Source organism: Lissotriton vulgaris, chromosome 11, assembly GCF_964263255.1.
Source record: "Lissotriton vulgaris chromosome 11, aLisVul1.2, whole genome shotgun sequence".
Classification (NCBI taxonomy): domain Eukaryota; kingdom Metazoa; phylum Chordata; class Amphibia; order Caudata; family Salamandridae; genus Lissotriton; species Lissotriton vulgaris.
The window spans coordinates 411698178-411715086 of NC_141699.1; positions in this window are offsets into that span (position 1 = coordinate 411698178).

Genomic DNA, 16909 nt, shown 5'->3' on the forward strand with positions numbered 1-16909 from the left:
TGGTTGTGTATTTGTGTGTGGTTGTGTGTGTGGTTGTGTGCATGGTTGTGTGTGCGGTTGTGGTTGTGTGTGTGGCCATGTGGTTGGTTGTGTCTGTGGTCGTGGTTGTGTGTGGTTGTGTGTGTGTGCAGTTGTGTGTGTGGTTGTGCAGTTATGTGTGGTTGTATGTGTGGCTGTGGTTGTGTGTGTGTGTGGTTATGTGTGTGGTTGTGTGTGTGGTTGTGGTTGTGTGTGTTGTTGTGTGTTTATGTGGTTGTGTCTGTGGTTGTGTGTGGTTGATGTGTCTGTGTGTGGTTGTGTGTGTGGTTGTGTGTGGTTGTTTCTGTGTTTGTGATTGTGTGTGTGTGGTTGTATGTGGGTGGTTGTGGGTGTGGTTGTGTGTGTGTATGCTTGTGTGTGCTTGTGGTTGTGTGTGGTTGAGAGTGTGTGTGCGGTTGTGTGTGTGGTTGTGGTTGTGTGTGTGGTTGTGGTTGTGTGTGGTTGTTTGTGGGTGTGGTTGTGTGTGTGGTTGTGGTTGTGTGTGGTTGTTTGTGGGTGTGGTTGTGTGTGTGGTTGTGTGTGTGGTTGTGTGTGTGGTTGTGTGTTGTGTGTGTGGTTGTGTGTGGTGGGGTGTGTGGTTGGGTGTGGGGTTGTGTGTGTGGTTGGTTGTGTGTGGGGGTAGTTGTGGGTGTGGTTCTGGGTTTGTGGTTGTGGGTGTGGTTGTGTGTGTGGTTGGGTGGTTTTGTGTGTGGTTGTGTGTGTGGATGTGCGTGTGGTTGTGGTTGTGTGTGGTTGTGGTTTGTTGGACAGGCCTCGTGGAAGGGGCCACTCCCTCCCCGCATGATAAGGCCCGAACACCGGCTCTCCCGGTGTCCCCCGAAGAACCACCCCGGCAACCCACCGAAGCAACTCGCAACCCGTCCCCAACGGGACGCCTGCTCCCGAACATCCCAGCATCGGCTGTCCCGGGCCCCCGTCAGCAACCTTGCCCCGGCCCAGCCGCCATCTTAGACACTGCACCAAGAGGCCGCGTGGCCTCAGCACGACCCCAACCCTGGGCCTGGCCAGGCCCCGACATCGAGGCACCACCATACACCCAGGAGGTGAAGAGACCACGTGGCAGGTCAATGGGAGAGAGGAGTGTCGATGGCTCTCCCCCGCCAGGTGCCGATCGCCCCCGGTCTCCCTGGGCGCTGGCTCCACCCCCCTGCTGGGTGTCTGGACTCCCTCATCCCGGACCTCCCGACCTCCAAGTGCGAAGGTCCGGACATCAAAGGAGGCCAGACCTATAACTGGGGCAGCTCCAGAGCAGGAAGGCAGTTGTATCCTGGAGTCGAGAGACACCTTGAAGAACTCATCCCTGACGGACTGCTGGCGCTGCCGCAGCCTTGCCTTGTGAACCACCTCCGAAGCCTGCTGGCGCTGCCGCGGCCCTCTGCAACGTGCATCTTCGTCTGGACCTGCTGGTGCTGCCGCGGCCCATCCTTGTGAACCATCGCTCTTGCCTGCTGGCGCTGCCGCGGCCTCTCTGCAAAGAAGTCATCATCGTAGCCTGCTGGCGCTGCCGCGGCCCTCCGTACCGAGAACCATCGTCCTAGCCTGCTGGCGCTGCCGCGGCCCTCCTTGCCGAGACTTTTCATCCTAGCCTGCTGGCGTTGCCGCGGCCCGACCTTTCAGACCTCCGAGCTCGAGGATTGTGAGCTCCTTCTGGCCGCCCTTGTACCGGACCGGTACCAAGACTGTCCCGCTACCCCTTACCCTACAGAGACTAGAATTGGGAGGATCCTCGTGTCCTGCCCCCACTGTATCGTTGATAACTTTGCCTCAAGAATCCTATATAAAGTGTGCAGATCGCATCCTTGTGTGGTGTCCATTTGTGGGGGGGAAGTTACTTGTCTGTACGATCGCTGGAGACGGTCCTCACCGGAGGCCTCTCCCCCTGTACTCGGCCGACCCTCCGGGTCCCCGTCTAACATTGGTGGCCAGCGGCGCGATCCGAACCAACGCGTAATCGTACAGAGAGTAACTCACCCCACGACACAACCACAATGACAACAAAAGAGAGCGGAACCACAGAGAAATTCCAGATGGAGAAACTAGAAGAGTATAACCACCGAGAACTAAAGCAGTTCTGCATAGAACTAGGCATTGCTACCACAGGACTGAGCACGAAAGAAGACTTCAAAAAGGCCCTGGAATCTTGAGCAGAGACGGGTACGGCCGTACCCCAAAACCAAAGCCTCGAGGCACCGGAAACGAACACCACTTCGACGGAAGAAAGAAGATCGGGTCTCTCCCCAGAGGAGATCCGGGAACGGGAAAAAAGCAGGCTCCATGAATTGGAGCTGGCTCGACTTCGGTTGGATGGAGAACTGAAGTTGGCGGAACAAAAAATAACATTGGAACACTTGCGGCTCCGAGAGGAGCGGGAAGAAAAACAAAGACAGAGAGAGTTAGAAGAGAAAAAGCTAGCCTACGAACATGAGCGCAACCTAAAAGAAATAGAGCTTCGGAAACAGAATAAAGATCTCGGGGTGCCCGAGCGCCCGAACACTCCTGCCACTTCAGACCCTAAAGTCCACATCCCCAAGGATGTCGTCAGAGAATATTACCGGAACAACGATATCCAGCAATGGTTCAAAGCGTACGAGGTAGCCATGACCTCCCACCGGATTCCCCGAAGCGACTGGGGAGCCGGGTTATGGGGGAGGTTCGTCAACGAAGGGCGAGACGCCCTGCTGCAACTCCCGGACCATCAGATGACCTCCTACGACCACATGAAAGCCGCCTTCCTCACTCGATACGGACTCATGCCCGAGATGTACCGCCAGCGGTTCCGCGACTGCAAACGGATCCCGGGTACAACTTGGGTGGAGTACGTGAACTTTTTCAGCAGAGCGTTCGAGGGGTGGATCAAGGGCAGCAAGGTGACCACTTACGAGCAACTCTTTGACCTTATTGTATGGGAGCACCTCTCTAACAATTGCTTCGTCGAGCTCAGGCAGCACCTCCTCGACAGTAAACTAACTGAACCTCGGCAACTCGCCGCCGAAGCTGACCGATGGGAAAGCACCCGAGTTGCCCGAAACGGGCCCAGCGAACCAAACAGAACCAACCAAGGACCCCATCGCCCCCGAGGGGGAGGTGGAGGCCAGGGTTGGGGCAGAGACGCCGTCCCGGTGGCTCCCGCCAGCAGCGCCCGCCCCCGGCCGGCAGGGGAAACCCCCCGATGCGTCCAGGGTTCCGAGCCAACGTTACTTGCCACCGATGCCAGCGACCCGGCCACTACGCCAACGACCCTAATTGCCCAAAGAACCAGAACCCTAAGACCCGCCAGGTTGCTGCCGCCGCCCTGGGAGAAGAGCAAACCCCAGAAGATTCTGAAGAGTACGAGGCCGACCAGCCCGAGTGGGAACCAGCCGCCATGTCCCTGGTCTGCCTAGGGGAAAGAGACATGATTCCGCGGGCCCCCCTACCCGCCAATACGCAGAAATACAGCCAGTGGGTCAGCATTAATGGGCGCCAGGCTGAAGCCCTACGCGACACCGGGGCCAGTGTGACGGCAGTCCGCTGTCATCTGGTGACCCCGGAGCAGATCTTGCCGAACGTCCTTTGCCCCGTCCGGTCAGCCGACAACTCGGAAAGCCGTGTCGGATGGCCTGCGTCCCCTTCTAGTGGGGAGGAGTGTCCGGAATGCTGAAGGTGACTGTCCGCGATGATGCCCCAGTGGACTGCCTCCTGGGGAACGACCTCGAAAGTTCCCCCTGGGCAGCCGTCGAAAGAAGAGAACACCTGGGGATGTTGGGCCTCCCTGAATGGGCCTGCATAACGACCCGGTCCATGGCCGCCGGCGCCATCTCCAGTCCCGAAGAACCAGAATGGCCAGAACCTCCTCCCCCGATCGTCCCGGAGGGAGCCGCCCTAAGCGCCAATCCCCCAGAGCAAAACGAAGAAGGGCCCGTTCAACTCCAGGACCTTCCCGAACTGGCCCAGTGGCGGCAAGAGGGTGGTCCCACCCAGGAGCAGTTCCGACAAGAGCAGAGGACCTGTCCCTCCCTCGAGGGACTCCGGCAGCAAGCCCTCGCCCAGAGCGCAGGAGACACCGCAGGGGCCCACTGGATTTATTGGGACAATGACCTGCTCTACAGTGAGCAAAGAATTGCTGAGCTGGGGGCCAGGCGGGTTCTGGTGGTGCCCCTCCGCTTCAGAGACTTCCTTTTGAACTTGGCACACGATGTCCCCCTTGCTGGGCACCTGGGGCAAGACAAAACCTACAACCGCCTGGTGACTCACTTCTACTGGCCCAAAATGCGTAATGATGTCTCCAACCACTGCCGGGCCTGCCCCACCTGCCAGGCCAGCGGGAAGAGTGGCCGAAAGATCAAAGCACCCTTGCAACCCTTTCCCGTCGTCACCACCCCGTTCGAACGGGTCAGAATAGACATTGTGGGGCCCCTAGACCCCCGAACGGCCCAGGGGCACCGGTTTATCCTAGTCCTGGTGGACCACGCCACCCGCTATCCCGAGGCCATTCCTCTGCGGACCGTAACAGCACCCGTGGTAGGCCGAGCCCTGATGGGGATCTTCTCTCGAGTGGGCTACCCCCAGGAAGTAGTCAGCGACAGGGGCACAAACTTTATCTCAAAGTATATGAGGTCTCTCTGGCAACAGTGCGGGGTCACCTACCGGTTCACAACCCCTTATCACCCGCAAGGAAATGGACTGGTCGAGCGGTTTAACCGCACTCTCAAGGGAATGATCATGGGCCTGGAAGAACCCCTACGTCGCCAATGGGACGTGCTGCTCCCGTGCCTCCTCTTCGCCTATCGAGAAGTTCCCCAGAAATCCCTCGGCTTCAGTCCCTTTGAGCTCCTGTACGGACACCCCGTCCGGGGCCCCCTCAGCCTGGTCAAGGAAGGATGGGAGATGGCCCCCCAGAAGACCCCTCCAGACGTCTATAAGTATCTCCTGACCCTCCGCAACCAGACCCGGCGATTCAGGGAACTCGCCAAAGCCAACCTTGAGGCCAGTCAGGAGGACATGAATAAATGGTACGATCAGCATGCCTCCTCCATCGAGTTCGAACCAGGCCAGCAAGTCTGGGTGATGTCTCCAGTCGAACCCTGTGCCCTGCAGGACAAATGGACAGGACCCTTCAAGGTGATAGAGCGCAAGGGCCCTGTCACCTACCTAATAGACATGGAGTCCTCCCAGAACCCCCTGCGAGTCCTCCACGCCAACAGACTCAAACCCCACTTCGTACGTTCGGAGCTCAGCCTACTGATGGCAACAGATAGTGGGACGGAAGAAGACTCCGAGCCCCTCCCTGACCTACTGAGGACCCGTGAAAAAGATGGCTCAGTGGAAGGGGTCCGACTCTCCGATGCCTTGTCCCCAGAACAACGCCAAGACTGTCGGGCTCTCCTGCTACAATTTGCGAACCTGTTCTCCCTCACCCCAGGGGTCACCCCCTGGTGCCTTCACGACGTGGACACTGGGGATAGTCCACCTATTCGACACAGGGCGTAACGAGTGCCAGATCGGGTGCGCACCTGCATCCAGAACGAAGTCACCAAGATGTTGGCCCTTAGGAGTGATCGAGCCATCCGACAGCCCCTGGGCCAGCCCAGTCGTACTGGTCCCCAAGGCTGCCGCCCCGGCCGTTGCCCCCGAGCTCCGGTTCTGCGTAGACTATCGGGGCCTGAACGCTGTTACCAGAACCGACGCTCACCCCATCCCCCGGGCGGATGAGCTGGTTGACCGCATGGGGGCTGCCCGCTACCTGAGCATCTTCGATCTAACAGCGGGCTACTGGCAAATCGGCCTCACCCCCAGGGCCCAAGAACGATCCGCCTTCTCTACCCCGGATGGCCACTACCACTTCAAAGTGATGCCATTCGGCATGAAAAACGCTCCAGCTACCTTCCAACGACTCGTGAACCAGGTACTGGCGGGCCTCGAAGAATTCAGCGCCGCCTACCTGGACGATATCGCTGTGTACAGTCGCCACTGGGCAGACCACCTTCAACACCTCCGAGAAGTCCTGCACGCCCTCCAGCAGGCCGGCCTAACCATCAAAGCCAGCAAATGTCAGATTGGCCAGGGGTCCGTGACCTACCTCGGACACCAAGTGGGGAGCGGTCTGGTGGCCCCCCTTCAGCTCAAGATCGCTGCAATCCAGTCCTGGCAACCACCTGTCACCCAAACCGAGGTCCGGGCCTTCCTAGGGCTCACCGGATACTACCGGCGGTTTGTAAAGGACTATGGCAGTATTGTGGGGCCCCTCACAGAACTAACATCCAAGAAAAACCCCAAAACCGTCAACTGGACTTCGGACTGTCAAACGGCCTTCGAGAAGTTGAAGGCCGCCATGTGCACCGCCCCCGTGCTCCAGGCCCCCGACTACAGCAGGGAATTCATAGTCCAGACGGACGCCTCAGATCATGGCGTTGGGGCAGTCCTCTCTCAACTCAACGCCGAGGGAGTCGATCAGCCTGGAGTTCTGGACTTTTTGGTTCCGTCCAGAGGTGTCAGGGTACAACACCCAAAGACCCCGGAGTTCCACCTGCCTTGGTGCACAAATGAACAGAAACACGGGCTTCTCGATGGTGGCGTCAAAGACCAAAGGTTTATTACTGCAGGGACACAGAAGTCACAGAATCTACACACGGGCAGAGACTAGGAGCCTGTTCGATTTGTACAAAGAGGGCTGCTCCTTATATACGGTTTTTTATGCTAGGGGCAAATTCTTTACATGTAATACATTCCCAAAACCTTTGTGTCTAAAACAATAAATATTTGGTGTTACACAGGAACCGTCGATAATATCTGAGGCCAAACATTGCGAAGAGAGGGGTTCCCACTAGTTTGTCACAATTCCCTGTCAATATTGCATTCAGGACCCGGACCGCCTCATCGTAAAGTTCGTTACCTCCCCCTAATAAAGATTCATAAAGAAAGAAACAGAGCCAGGTGTGGAAGATAGAAAAGTGGGATAAGGGATGTTTGTGGGTTGTAAATGGGCAAGGCTACCGGCTTCGGCCGCCTAATCATGATCAGGTACAATGGATACGAAGACCAGTTTGGCAGGACTGGCCTCGGGCAGAGGAGGCAGCCTTTGTCGAGTCATGCAGCTACAGCGTGATCTGGTTTAAGGTGCACGTGTCATGTAAGAGGTGAATCTCCGGCTAAGGCTACGTGTCCTTAATCAAAGTGGAGTGAATGAAGTGATCAGAGGCTATTGCATATGTGAGGGCAAGGAAACACAAAATGGCGGCCATGATCTAAGATGGATGCCATGGGTATATCAGAAATATGTCAATGGAAGAAGTGCTCTTGCTCATATCGTAGCGAAAACACTAGGATATACTAAATGGATCATTTGCGGTTCACTGATACCAATATTAGGTATTTCCGACAAACTTGAAAACACGGGTTCAAGTCGTCACGGAACCGTCACGGAACCTCAGACCCTCCTTTTGCCCTTACATAGGCAATTACTTAGTCTATGTCAGAATCTAGTTCTATGCTCATCAGGTCAGTGACATGTTGTTGTATCATCATCCTTTCTCGTGTCTTTTCTCCAAACGCAGGTGGTTTTCTGAGACAAGTCGTAGCACAAAGACTACACAGAGCAGGACCACACTGGATAATCAGACAACATGAGAATAGGAATACTAGGATGACACCAATGACCATTAGAACCTTCCATCCCCACGCTGAGATCAGAGTCCAAAACCACTCCATGAAGGACCAGTTTCCCTTGTCTACATGTATGGAGTCTGAAATCTTGTGCAACTTAGAGATCGCCTCATAGACTGTTGGAGCATTATTAGGAATAAAGACACAGCAGCTCGATTGGATCATTCTGCATACCCCACCTCGATCTGCAAGTATAACGTCTAGAACCATACGGTTCTGCAACGTCATGAGCCTATCCGCCTGAAGCTCAGCTGTCAGATTGCTAAGGGCACCAGCAGTTTCAGTAATAGTAGATTCAACTACCCGTGTTAGCTGACGTATGTTTCTACTATTGGCCATAGGTCCCCAGAACGGAAGGAAGCCTTTGAAGAAATCTCCGGCTTCCTGACCAGCGGTATCTTCCTTGCTGAAGACACCTCTCGCTACTCTTGTTCTGTGGTAATCAGGTGAAGCAGTGTATGTCGGAGGCAATAATCGAGCAATATAACATGATCCTGAGAAGTCGGCAGGCAACCATGTATAAGCTCTGTCTCGACAAATGAAATAGGTACCCCTAGCAGTAAGAAAAGCAGGGGAAGAGTTAGCCGGAAACACATAAGTCTCTACGCACTCACTCCTCCCTAGCTGAGCTCTCGGATTTCTCCCATTACCTTGCAAACAGACCTGACCTCGGTGAGGTACGACCCAGATTGGAGTTGAGCTTTTTCGCTTGCTTTCTCCTAAACTAAGGCGATACTCTGAAGTATTCCAACTTAAATATACTCGCAATTCGTCTCTAGGGTATGATGGAGTATTATTGACGTCCTTGACCATGTCAATAATTCCCTGGACTAAAGCTTTGTTAGCAGAGTTATATTTAGTGGAACGCGGTGGACGTGGAGGATAGGTTTCAAGGGCATAAGCAAAGATGGTTTGGAAGGCCTGAAATGATCCATTATAGCTGTAAGGCAAAACCAAATAGGGAATACCTTTATCCATAGTGTGAGGTATCAAGCCACACACCCAGCAGTCTGTAGTGTTAACTACCAGTTGGTGTTGGTGCAAGAGCTGTACAAAAGTGTTGTTGGTGAATTCTGAGCGTCTGGCTTGCTCATGTTCCGGAAACGAGTGAAAAGAGTGTATAGAAGAAACAGTAGAAATAGCAGGATCAAGGGGAGGTACTGTAGAAACTGGCACAAAAATCAAATTTATGCTAAAGACGATTCCACCCACCAATGTTGCTAAAACAATCAAAAATGTAACAGCACATTGCATCAAGAAACATTTGCTGTGAAGAATTCTATTAAGTCTGTTTCTGCGAACGTAAATCACATTCTTTCGTTGCAGCGCAGGAAGCTCCATCTTCTACAATCCGCTCGCGACCACTGATGATGTGTACGTAGATGAAAATGCCTCTATCAGCCCTGGGAGTTCCCAGAACCAACAGAAAGATCGACCTTGTGTCAGACCCCTGCAAATTCAAACTAGGCACACAGCCACGACCCTACGGCTACCCAGACGGCAAGGCAATTTTAAAAACAATAAACAATAGCAAACTTCCTGGCTGAGGGCAAAAGTTCAATATATATATATATATCAAAATCACAGTATGCAGTTGCCTGCTTTATTTGTCCTTTTTATGGCTTCTAAGGTTGTATTTCTGTTTCGCTGGTACTGTCTGATCGGAAAATAGTGTATTACTAGCAGCTGTTGCAGAGTTTAAGTTCGCAGATAGCAAAGTTTCTTCTGATGCTGGAGACAAATGTTCAGTGTTCAAAGGAGTCTTTTCAGGAGGAGAGTCAAGTTTCAAAGTGTCAGTAATCAAATCGGCATCGCTGAAAGGGATAAATTTCGGAGTGATTTCAGATTCGGAGGCACCAATTCCCTTCTTCACCCAGTTGTCGTAAGGCAGCGGCAAAGGAACACGCTTTACGTGAGAAGCGTGAATCCAATGCTTACGGCCAGCGACACGTACGGCTGTCCTCGTTGCCAGCAGAACCTGGAAGGGGCCGATGTAGCGAGGCTGAAGATTCTTCGTCCTCGCGAAGTTTCTGACCACCACGTGGTCGCCGGGTTTCAGCTGATGCCCTGGACTCTCCGGAGGTTTTGGCAAAGCATCGAAGACCTGTTGATGAATAAGACTCAATTTAGCAGTCATGTCGTAAAGGTAATCTATCAACATAGGATATTCAATGGAGCAAAATTGTTTAGGCCTTGGCACACCCCAGATATTTGCCGGGCGGCCAAACACAATCTCGTATGGAGAAAGCCCTATTCTAGAATGCACTGTTGCTCTCGTTGATAACAAGGCCAAAGGAAGTGCGTCTGGCCAAGCTAAACCTGTGGATGCTTGTATTTTGGCTATCTTAAGCTTCAAAGTGCCATTGTAACCCTCAACTAAACCAGCAGATTGGGGATGGTTTGCACTATGGAATTTTTGTTTCAATCCTAGACCGGCACACACACTCTGCATAACTTTCCCTATAAACTCACTTCCGTTATCTGACCATACAATCCGTGGCATTCCATACCTAGGGAAAAATTCCTTGAGAAGAATTTTGGCAGTTGATAGGGCAGTGTTGTCCTTTAGTGGGTATGCTTCTATCCACCTGGAAAAAGCACAAACTACCACCAGGACGTATTTTAAATTGTTGCAGCGTTCCATGTGAATGAAGTCTAACTGAATCACTTCAAAGGGGCAGGAAGGAGGAGCGAAATGACCAGCTGGAGTTGGAGTTCCCTTGCCAGGATTATGCATCAAGCACACCATGCAATTTTTCACCACTCTCTCTGCACACTTACTGATTCCCTCATTCTTCCAGACCGGAGCCAACATCTTACATATCCCTTTAGAACTTATATGCGCTACTCCATGTGCCATCGTCACTACTGCAAGCACATACGCATTAGGCAACATCCAACGCTGCTGTTCTGTCAAATCAATCCAACATCCATTCGAGTCCAACTTGCCCGTACTTTCTCTCCATACACGTTTCTCTTCCTCAGTCGCTTCTTTCTGAATCTCTTTCACACTTTCCATAGTGTCCTCACACATTCCAGACTCAGCAATCCATCTTGCAGACGTAGCAACATACATTCTACTCATCGTGTCTCTAGCTGTCTGTTTAGCAGTTTCATCAGCAAAGGCATTCCCACGACCAACATCATCCGTGATTGCTTTATGAGCACTGCACTTCACAATCGCAACTTCAGTCGGCAAGGTTAGAGATTCCAACAAGTCGTTAACTAGCTGACCATGTTGGATCTTAGTCCCATGGGACGTAATGAAACCTCTTTCTCTCCACAACCGGCCAAAACTATGGGCCACGCCAAATGCGTACTGACTATCTGTAAACACATTCACTCTCTTTCCCTTAGCTAAGACACACGCTCTCGTTAGAGCTATTAATTCTGCAGCTTGGGCAGAATTCTGACTCACTCTTGCAGTCTCCACAATCGTCTTCAAAGTCGTTACCGCGTAGGCAGCAGTCACGTCACCATTCTCCAACTTAAAACATGACCCGTCCACATATAGCGTACCATCTGGGTCGGACAGGGGAGTATCTTTTAAATCGATACGCCCTTTTGTCTCTTCCTCCGTTTTGAAATAACAGTCATGTGGCTCAGAATCACTCGACTCTTGATCAGTCGGCAACAATGTTGCTGGATTCAATATATTGCATCTTTTGATCTGAATATGACTCGCTAATAATGTCAGCTCGTAACCAGATAATCTCGCACTAGTAAGGTGTTGTGTCTTCGTTCGGTTCATGAGTGTATCCACTGCATGAGGAACCATGACCACTAGCATATTGTTCATCACCAAACCAGCAGATTGTCGAATGGAAGCCGCAGCTGCCGCTGTAGCCCTCAAACAACTAGGTAACGCTCTGGCTACCGGATCTAATGTTGATGAAAAATACGCACAAGGGCGTTGCTTATCACCAAATTTCTGTGTCAGAACACTCAACGCGCAACCTTCTCTTTCGTGAACGTAGAGCGTGAATGGCTTGCTGTAATCAGGTGTACCCAATACAGGAGCTGAACACAATGCTTTTCGTAATTCAGTAAAACTCTCTTGACATTCATCCGACCATGGCACCGGACTCGGAACATTTTTCCCAGTCAAAGCTACTAATGGTTTCGCTAAAAGAGAAAAATTTGGGATCCACTGCCTACAGTAAGAGGTAATACCTAGGAAGGCACGTACCTCTCTCTGTGTGCGTGGAACACTCATCTGCGTACATGCTTTTATTCTTTCTGGGGTCAACTTCCTTCCCTCCTTTGACAAGAGATGACCTAGGTAGGTCACTTCTTGGCAGCAGTATTGCATCTTGGAAGGAGACACCTTATGATTTAAATTAGACAAATGATGCAATAGGGAAATTGTAGCTGCTTTGCAAGTTTCCTTGTCATCGGCAGCCACTAAAAGATCGTCTACGTACTGTACTAGGGCAGAACCTGGAGGAAGGACAAAGGAATCTAGCTGACTTTTTAAAGCTTGACTGTAAATGGATGGACTTTCACAATAGCCTTGTGGAGCGCGTTTAAATCTGAAACTGCGACCTCCTAAACAGAAGCCGAAAATATCCCTACTTTCTTCGGCTATCGGAATGCTAAAGAAGGCATTCTTTAGGTCAATAACTGAGAACCATGTAGCTGTAGCAGGAATCAATGTTAACAAGGCAGTAATGTCTGGTACTACAGGAAACTGCGGAATTACAATCTTATTAACTTCTCTAAGGTCTATGACAAACCTATAAACTGGAGGTTTTGTAGGGTCAGTTCGCTTCAGAATCGGTAATACAGGACTGTTACAGACATTTCCTCTAGTTTCTTCAACTACACCCTTCTTAATCAAGTCTTGCACAATCAATAAAAGTGCACGCTCACCTTCACTCGATATTTTATACTGGGGAATTCTTGGAAATTTCACATTTGCTTTCAAAGTTACTACATACGGTGGAATTTCTAGGAGACCTACATCATTAGGACCAGTCGCCCAAAGAGAATCAGGGAGTGAACGTAGCTCCGGCGGGAGTGCGTCCATTGACAAGTACATCGGAGAGGTGATATTTTTACCCAGTGTAAGCTGTACTCCTTCCGGAGAACAGTACAATGTCGCATATAGTCGTTTTAACAAATCTAAACCAAGCAGATTTTCATTACAACCTGTCGTCAAAATCAGGGGTGCTTTCAATTGGCACGGTCCAACAGAAATAGACAAAGGACCAGATATCGGGTTGTACACAGGGGCGCCTGAAAAACCTACGGAAACATTTGTTGAGCCAGACAAAGGTGCGCCAGGGAGTTTCGCATGCATGATAGAACTTTTTGCGGCACCAGTATCCAACAGAAACGGTTCGACTACACCTGATGTTGCTACTGCGACATAAGGCCCACTCTGATCCACTGGAACTGATACTACTCCCTCTCTCTGTCCATGGCTGTCCTAGTACCCATTTTGTTGAAAACCCTCTTCTACTTCACAATAATCTTCAACAAGATATTGCTGAGATCTATTTTGCTGAACAGATTGTCCATTTCTCTGATCAAAGTGATTGGAGGGACGATCATTCGTTTGTGGAGGCATAGCACCTCGTCCTCGTCCTCTAGAATTCTGCACAAAACCACCACGACCTCTCTGAGCTGCTGCTGCATTATTTTGCGCTAAGATCGGACATTCATTTTTATAGTGACCCTCTTTCTTGCAGTACGCGCACTGATTCCATTGATATTGAGGTCTTGATGTACTATAATCTGTCCTTTGGTATGAGTTTTGCTGCGTATTAGTCTGATTCGCGCGAGGCGGATACGCCTGCTGCAAAAGAACTTTAGTTTTTAAATCTTTCGTTTTCTTTTCTGATTTTTCCTTTTCCTCTTTATCTCTATTTTCGTAGTACTGCGCAGTCGCAAGTATCTGCGCTGTCGTAGATACAGCCCACGCACTTTCTGAGTCTTTTAATTTATTGCATAATTCAGGTAACAAATTATGCACAAATTTATCTACAAACAGTCTTTGCCCTCCTTCTGTACTCATGTCCTGACCACTATGATCCACAAAAGTCTCTTCGAACCTCGTGAAGAAGTCCGAGACACTTTCGTCTTTCTTTTGCCTACATGCTGACAATTTGTCCCAATTAACACGCAATGCTGGCATCAGAGTCTTCATTAGATCAATTATTCTACCTGGCAGATTAGCGATCAAAGGTTCAGGTTTCGCACCACCTATTTGTTGATTATCTGCTGCAGTGATAGCTGCCCAATCACCACCTAAAGCAGCCTGATGATCCTCTCTACGAATTTTAGCCCACACTGGTTGCGGAACTACATTACCAAATAACATATCAATGTCGGCTAAGTTCATTATACAAGCCTCAACTGTTTGTGTTAATTCCTTGTAATATCCGGCTGGATTCTTACGCGGATCTGGCAAGGCCTGTTTCACTGCTAACACTTCTGCTCGCTTCCATGGAATGTGTATCCACACTCGTTGGAACTGTGCTGGAGCAGCCGCAATTCCTGCATTATCATCACGTTGTATTGCTTCGCGCCAAATTGGAGGAACCTCCCTCATAGGATATTGGCGACTTAGCTTCATTTTACCTTTTCTAAATCTCTCGGAGAACGAAGAGATGGATCATTCCTAAAACTTAAAATGAGTTCCATCGCTTGTTTTATACTCTCACCCACTATCATTCCAGCAGCAAATTCCTTTTGAACCCTAATTAAATCTTCCAAATCTGATTCAACATCGTCTTCTTCTATCTCTTCACGTAACAACGAGCACATCTCATCAAAGACGTATCGTTGCGTTGGTTCTCCCCACTGCATAAATGTGTCTAGCACATCTCTTGTACTATATCTTCTACCCTTCGAAATCCATCTGAGAGCCGTGGAGTCTAAAACTCCCCGTTCCTCAGTACTCGGAAGCTGACTCCGTCTCTGAACAGAGTCAGGAGTAGGAGTCTTAATCAAAGTTTTATATATAGGAGACAGCATATTAGTAACCGAATCAGTGATTCTTCGACGAACAGAAAGTGGAGTTAGTACACTCGCAGACATAGAGAATGCAGTGGAGGTAGGAATAGATGAGGAAGCAGTAGGAGTATCGAGGAAAATAGTTTCTGGAGCAGTAGGTACAGAGGTAGGTATAGGGGCTGGCAGTGTAGGAAGAGGAGGAGCTGTAGGAACATTCACATTCATCACAGGAAGTATAGGAACTTGATTCTGAGGGATAGGAGCAGGAGCACCAGGTTGTCCAGCAACCGGCACTTGAACATTCGGGACGAGTGGAGCCGTAGCACCTTGTGCATACGGTGGAGGTGACCGTAACAGATAAGATAGCAGAGGATCGTTTTCTGAGTCCTCCAGTATCTTAGCCATTTTCGATGGCAAGGCAGGATAGCACTTGTCAATCGCTAAGTTATGCTCTCTAATGGCTACATCTATGGCCTTCTCACACTCGTTAGCCTGCAACTGTTTAGTCGCTTGCTCTAGAGTTAACTCTTCTTGTTCTTTCTGCTCTTTCTTCAACCTTCTCATTTCTCGCTGTTTGGATTCTTTCCGCCAATAACGGAAGGAATCAAACATTGCCGGCCGGGCTTTCTTCTTGAACAATTTCGCTTCTAAGTTATCGAGAATCTCTTGCTCAAAACTACCATGCAGTGGCCAACTAAGGACACCATCCTTCTTACAATAGCGGACCCATATCTCATTATAAGTTATAGGACCCACGCCATACTTACAATATAAATCATATAGAGGAGTCCCAATCGGAGGAACCAGACAAGAGTCCTCCAATCGCGAATCACTGTTGCAACTAAAACAAGACAACATTTTCCGACTTACCATTTTCAGTCCGGAACACAAAAACAAACAAACACGGAACAAATATGTGCACTCGAACCAAGAACTTAGGCCTACCAAAACGAACTGATGTATCGATACCCAAAACTAAACCAAATAGATTATCGTAACTAGAACAACCAGTGATAATCTGACAAAACCAAACCAAACCAAGAACCGATCAAGGATTTTAACAATCCTCACAAAAGTAACCAGCTAGCTATCACTAAATACTTAACTGAGTCACTGAAGACGTCACCAAGGAGAAACCCGTCACGTTTCGCCGTACTAAGGACTGCACCACTTCGGGTCCAAGACAGGGCGACGGTCAAGGCAACGGCCCACTGCAGCCGTCCTGAACGGGAAACCCTCGTGGAAGAGAACTTCGGGCCACTTTTGCGATATGCCGGGATCGATGAAGTGGGGCGCCTCCCTCAGGAATCTTCACACGAAGCTTCTCGAACTCTTCAGGCTTTTGGACCGGTACCGAATGACGTCGCCCCACGTTGGGCGCCAATTGGAGTTCTGGACTTTTTGGTTCCGTCCAGAGGTGTCAGGGTACAACACCCAAAGACCCCGGAGTTCCACCTGCCTTGGTGCACAAATGAACAGAAACACGGGCTTCTCGATGGTGGCGTCAAAGACCAAAGGTTTATTACTGCAGGGACACAGAAGTCACAGAATCTACACACGGGCAGAGACTAGGAGCCTGTTCGATTTGTACAAAGAGGGCTGCTCCTTATATACGGTTTTTTATGCTAGGGGCAAATTCTTTACATGTAATACATTCCCAAAACCTTTGTGTCTAAAACAATAAATATTTGGTGTTACACAGGAACCGTCGATAATATCTGAGGCCAAACATTGCGAAGAGAGGGGTTCCCACTAGTTTGTCACAATTCCCTGTCAATATTGCATTCAGGACCCGGACCGCCTCATCGTAAAGTTCGTTACCTCCCCCTAATAAAGATTCATAAAGAAAGAAACAGAGCCAGGTGTGGAAGATAGAAAAGTGGGATAAGGGATGTTTGTGGGTTGTAAATGGGCAAGGCTACCGGCTTCGGCCGCCTAATCATGATCAGGTACAATGGATACGAAGACCAGTTTGGCAGGACTGGCCTCGGGCAGAGGAGGCAGCCTTTGTCGAGTCATGCAGCTACAGCGTGATCTGGTTTAAGGTGCACGTGTCATGTAAGAGGTGAATCTCCGGCTAAGGCTACGTGTCCTTAATCAAAGTGGAGTGAATGAAGTGATCAGAGGCTATTGCATATGTGAGGGCAAGGAAACACAAAATGGCGGCCATGATCTAAGATGGATGCCATGGGTATATCAGAAATATGTCAATGGAAGAAGTGCTCTTGCTCATATCGTAGCGAAAACACTAGGATATACTAAATGGATC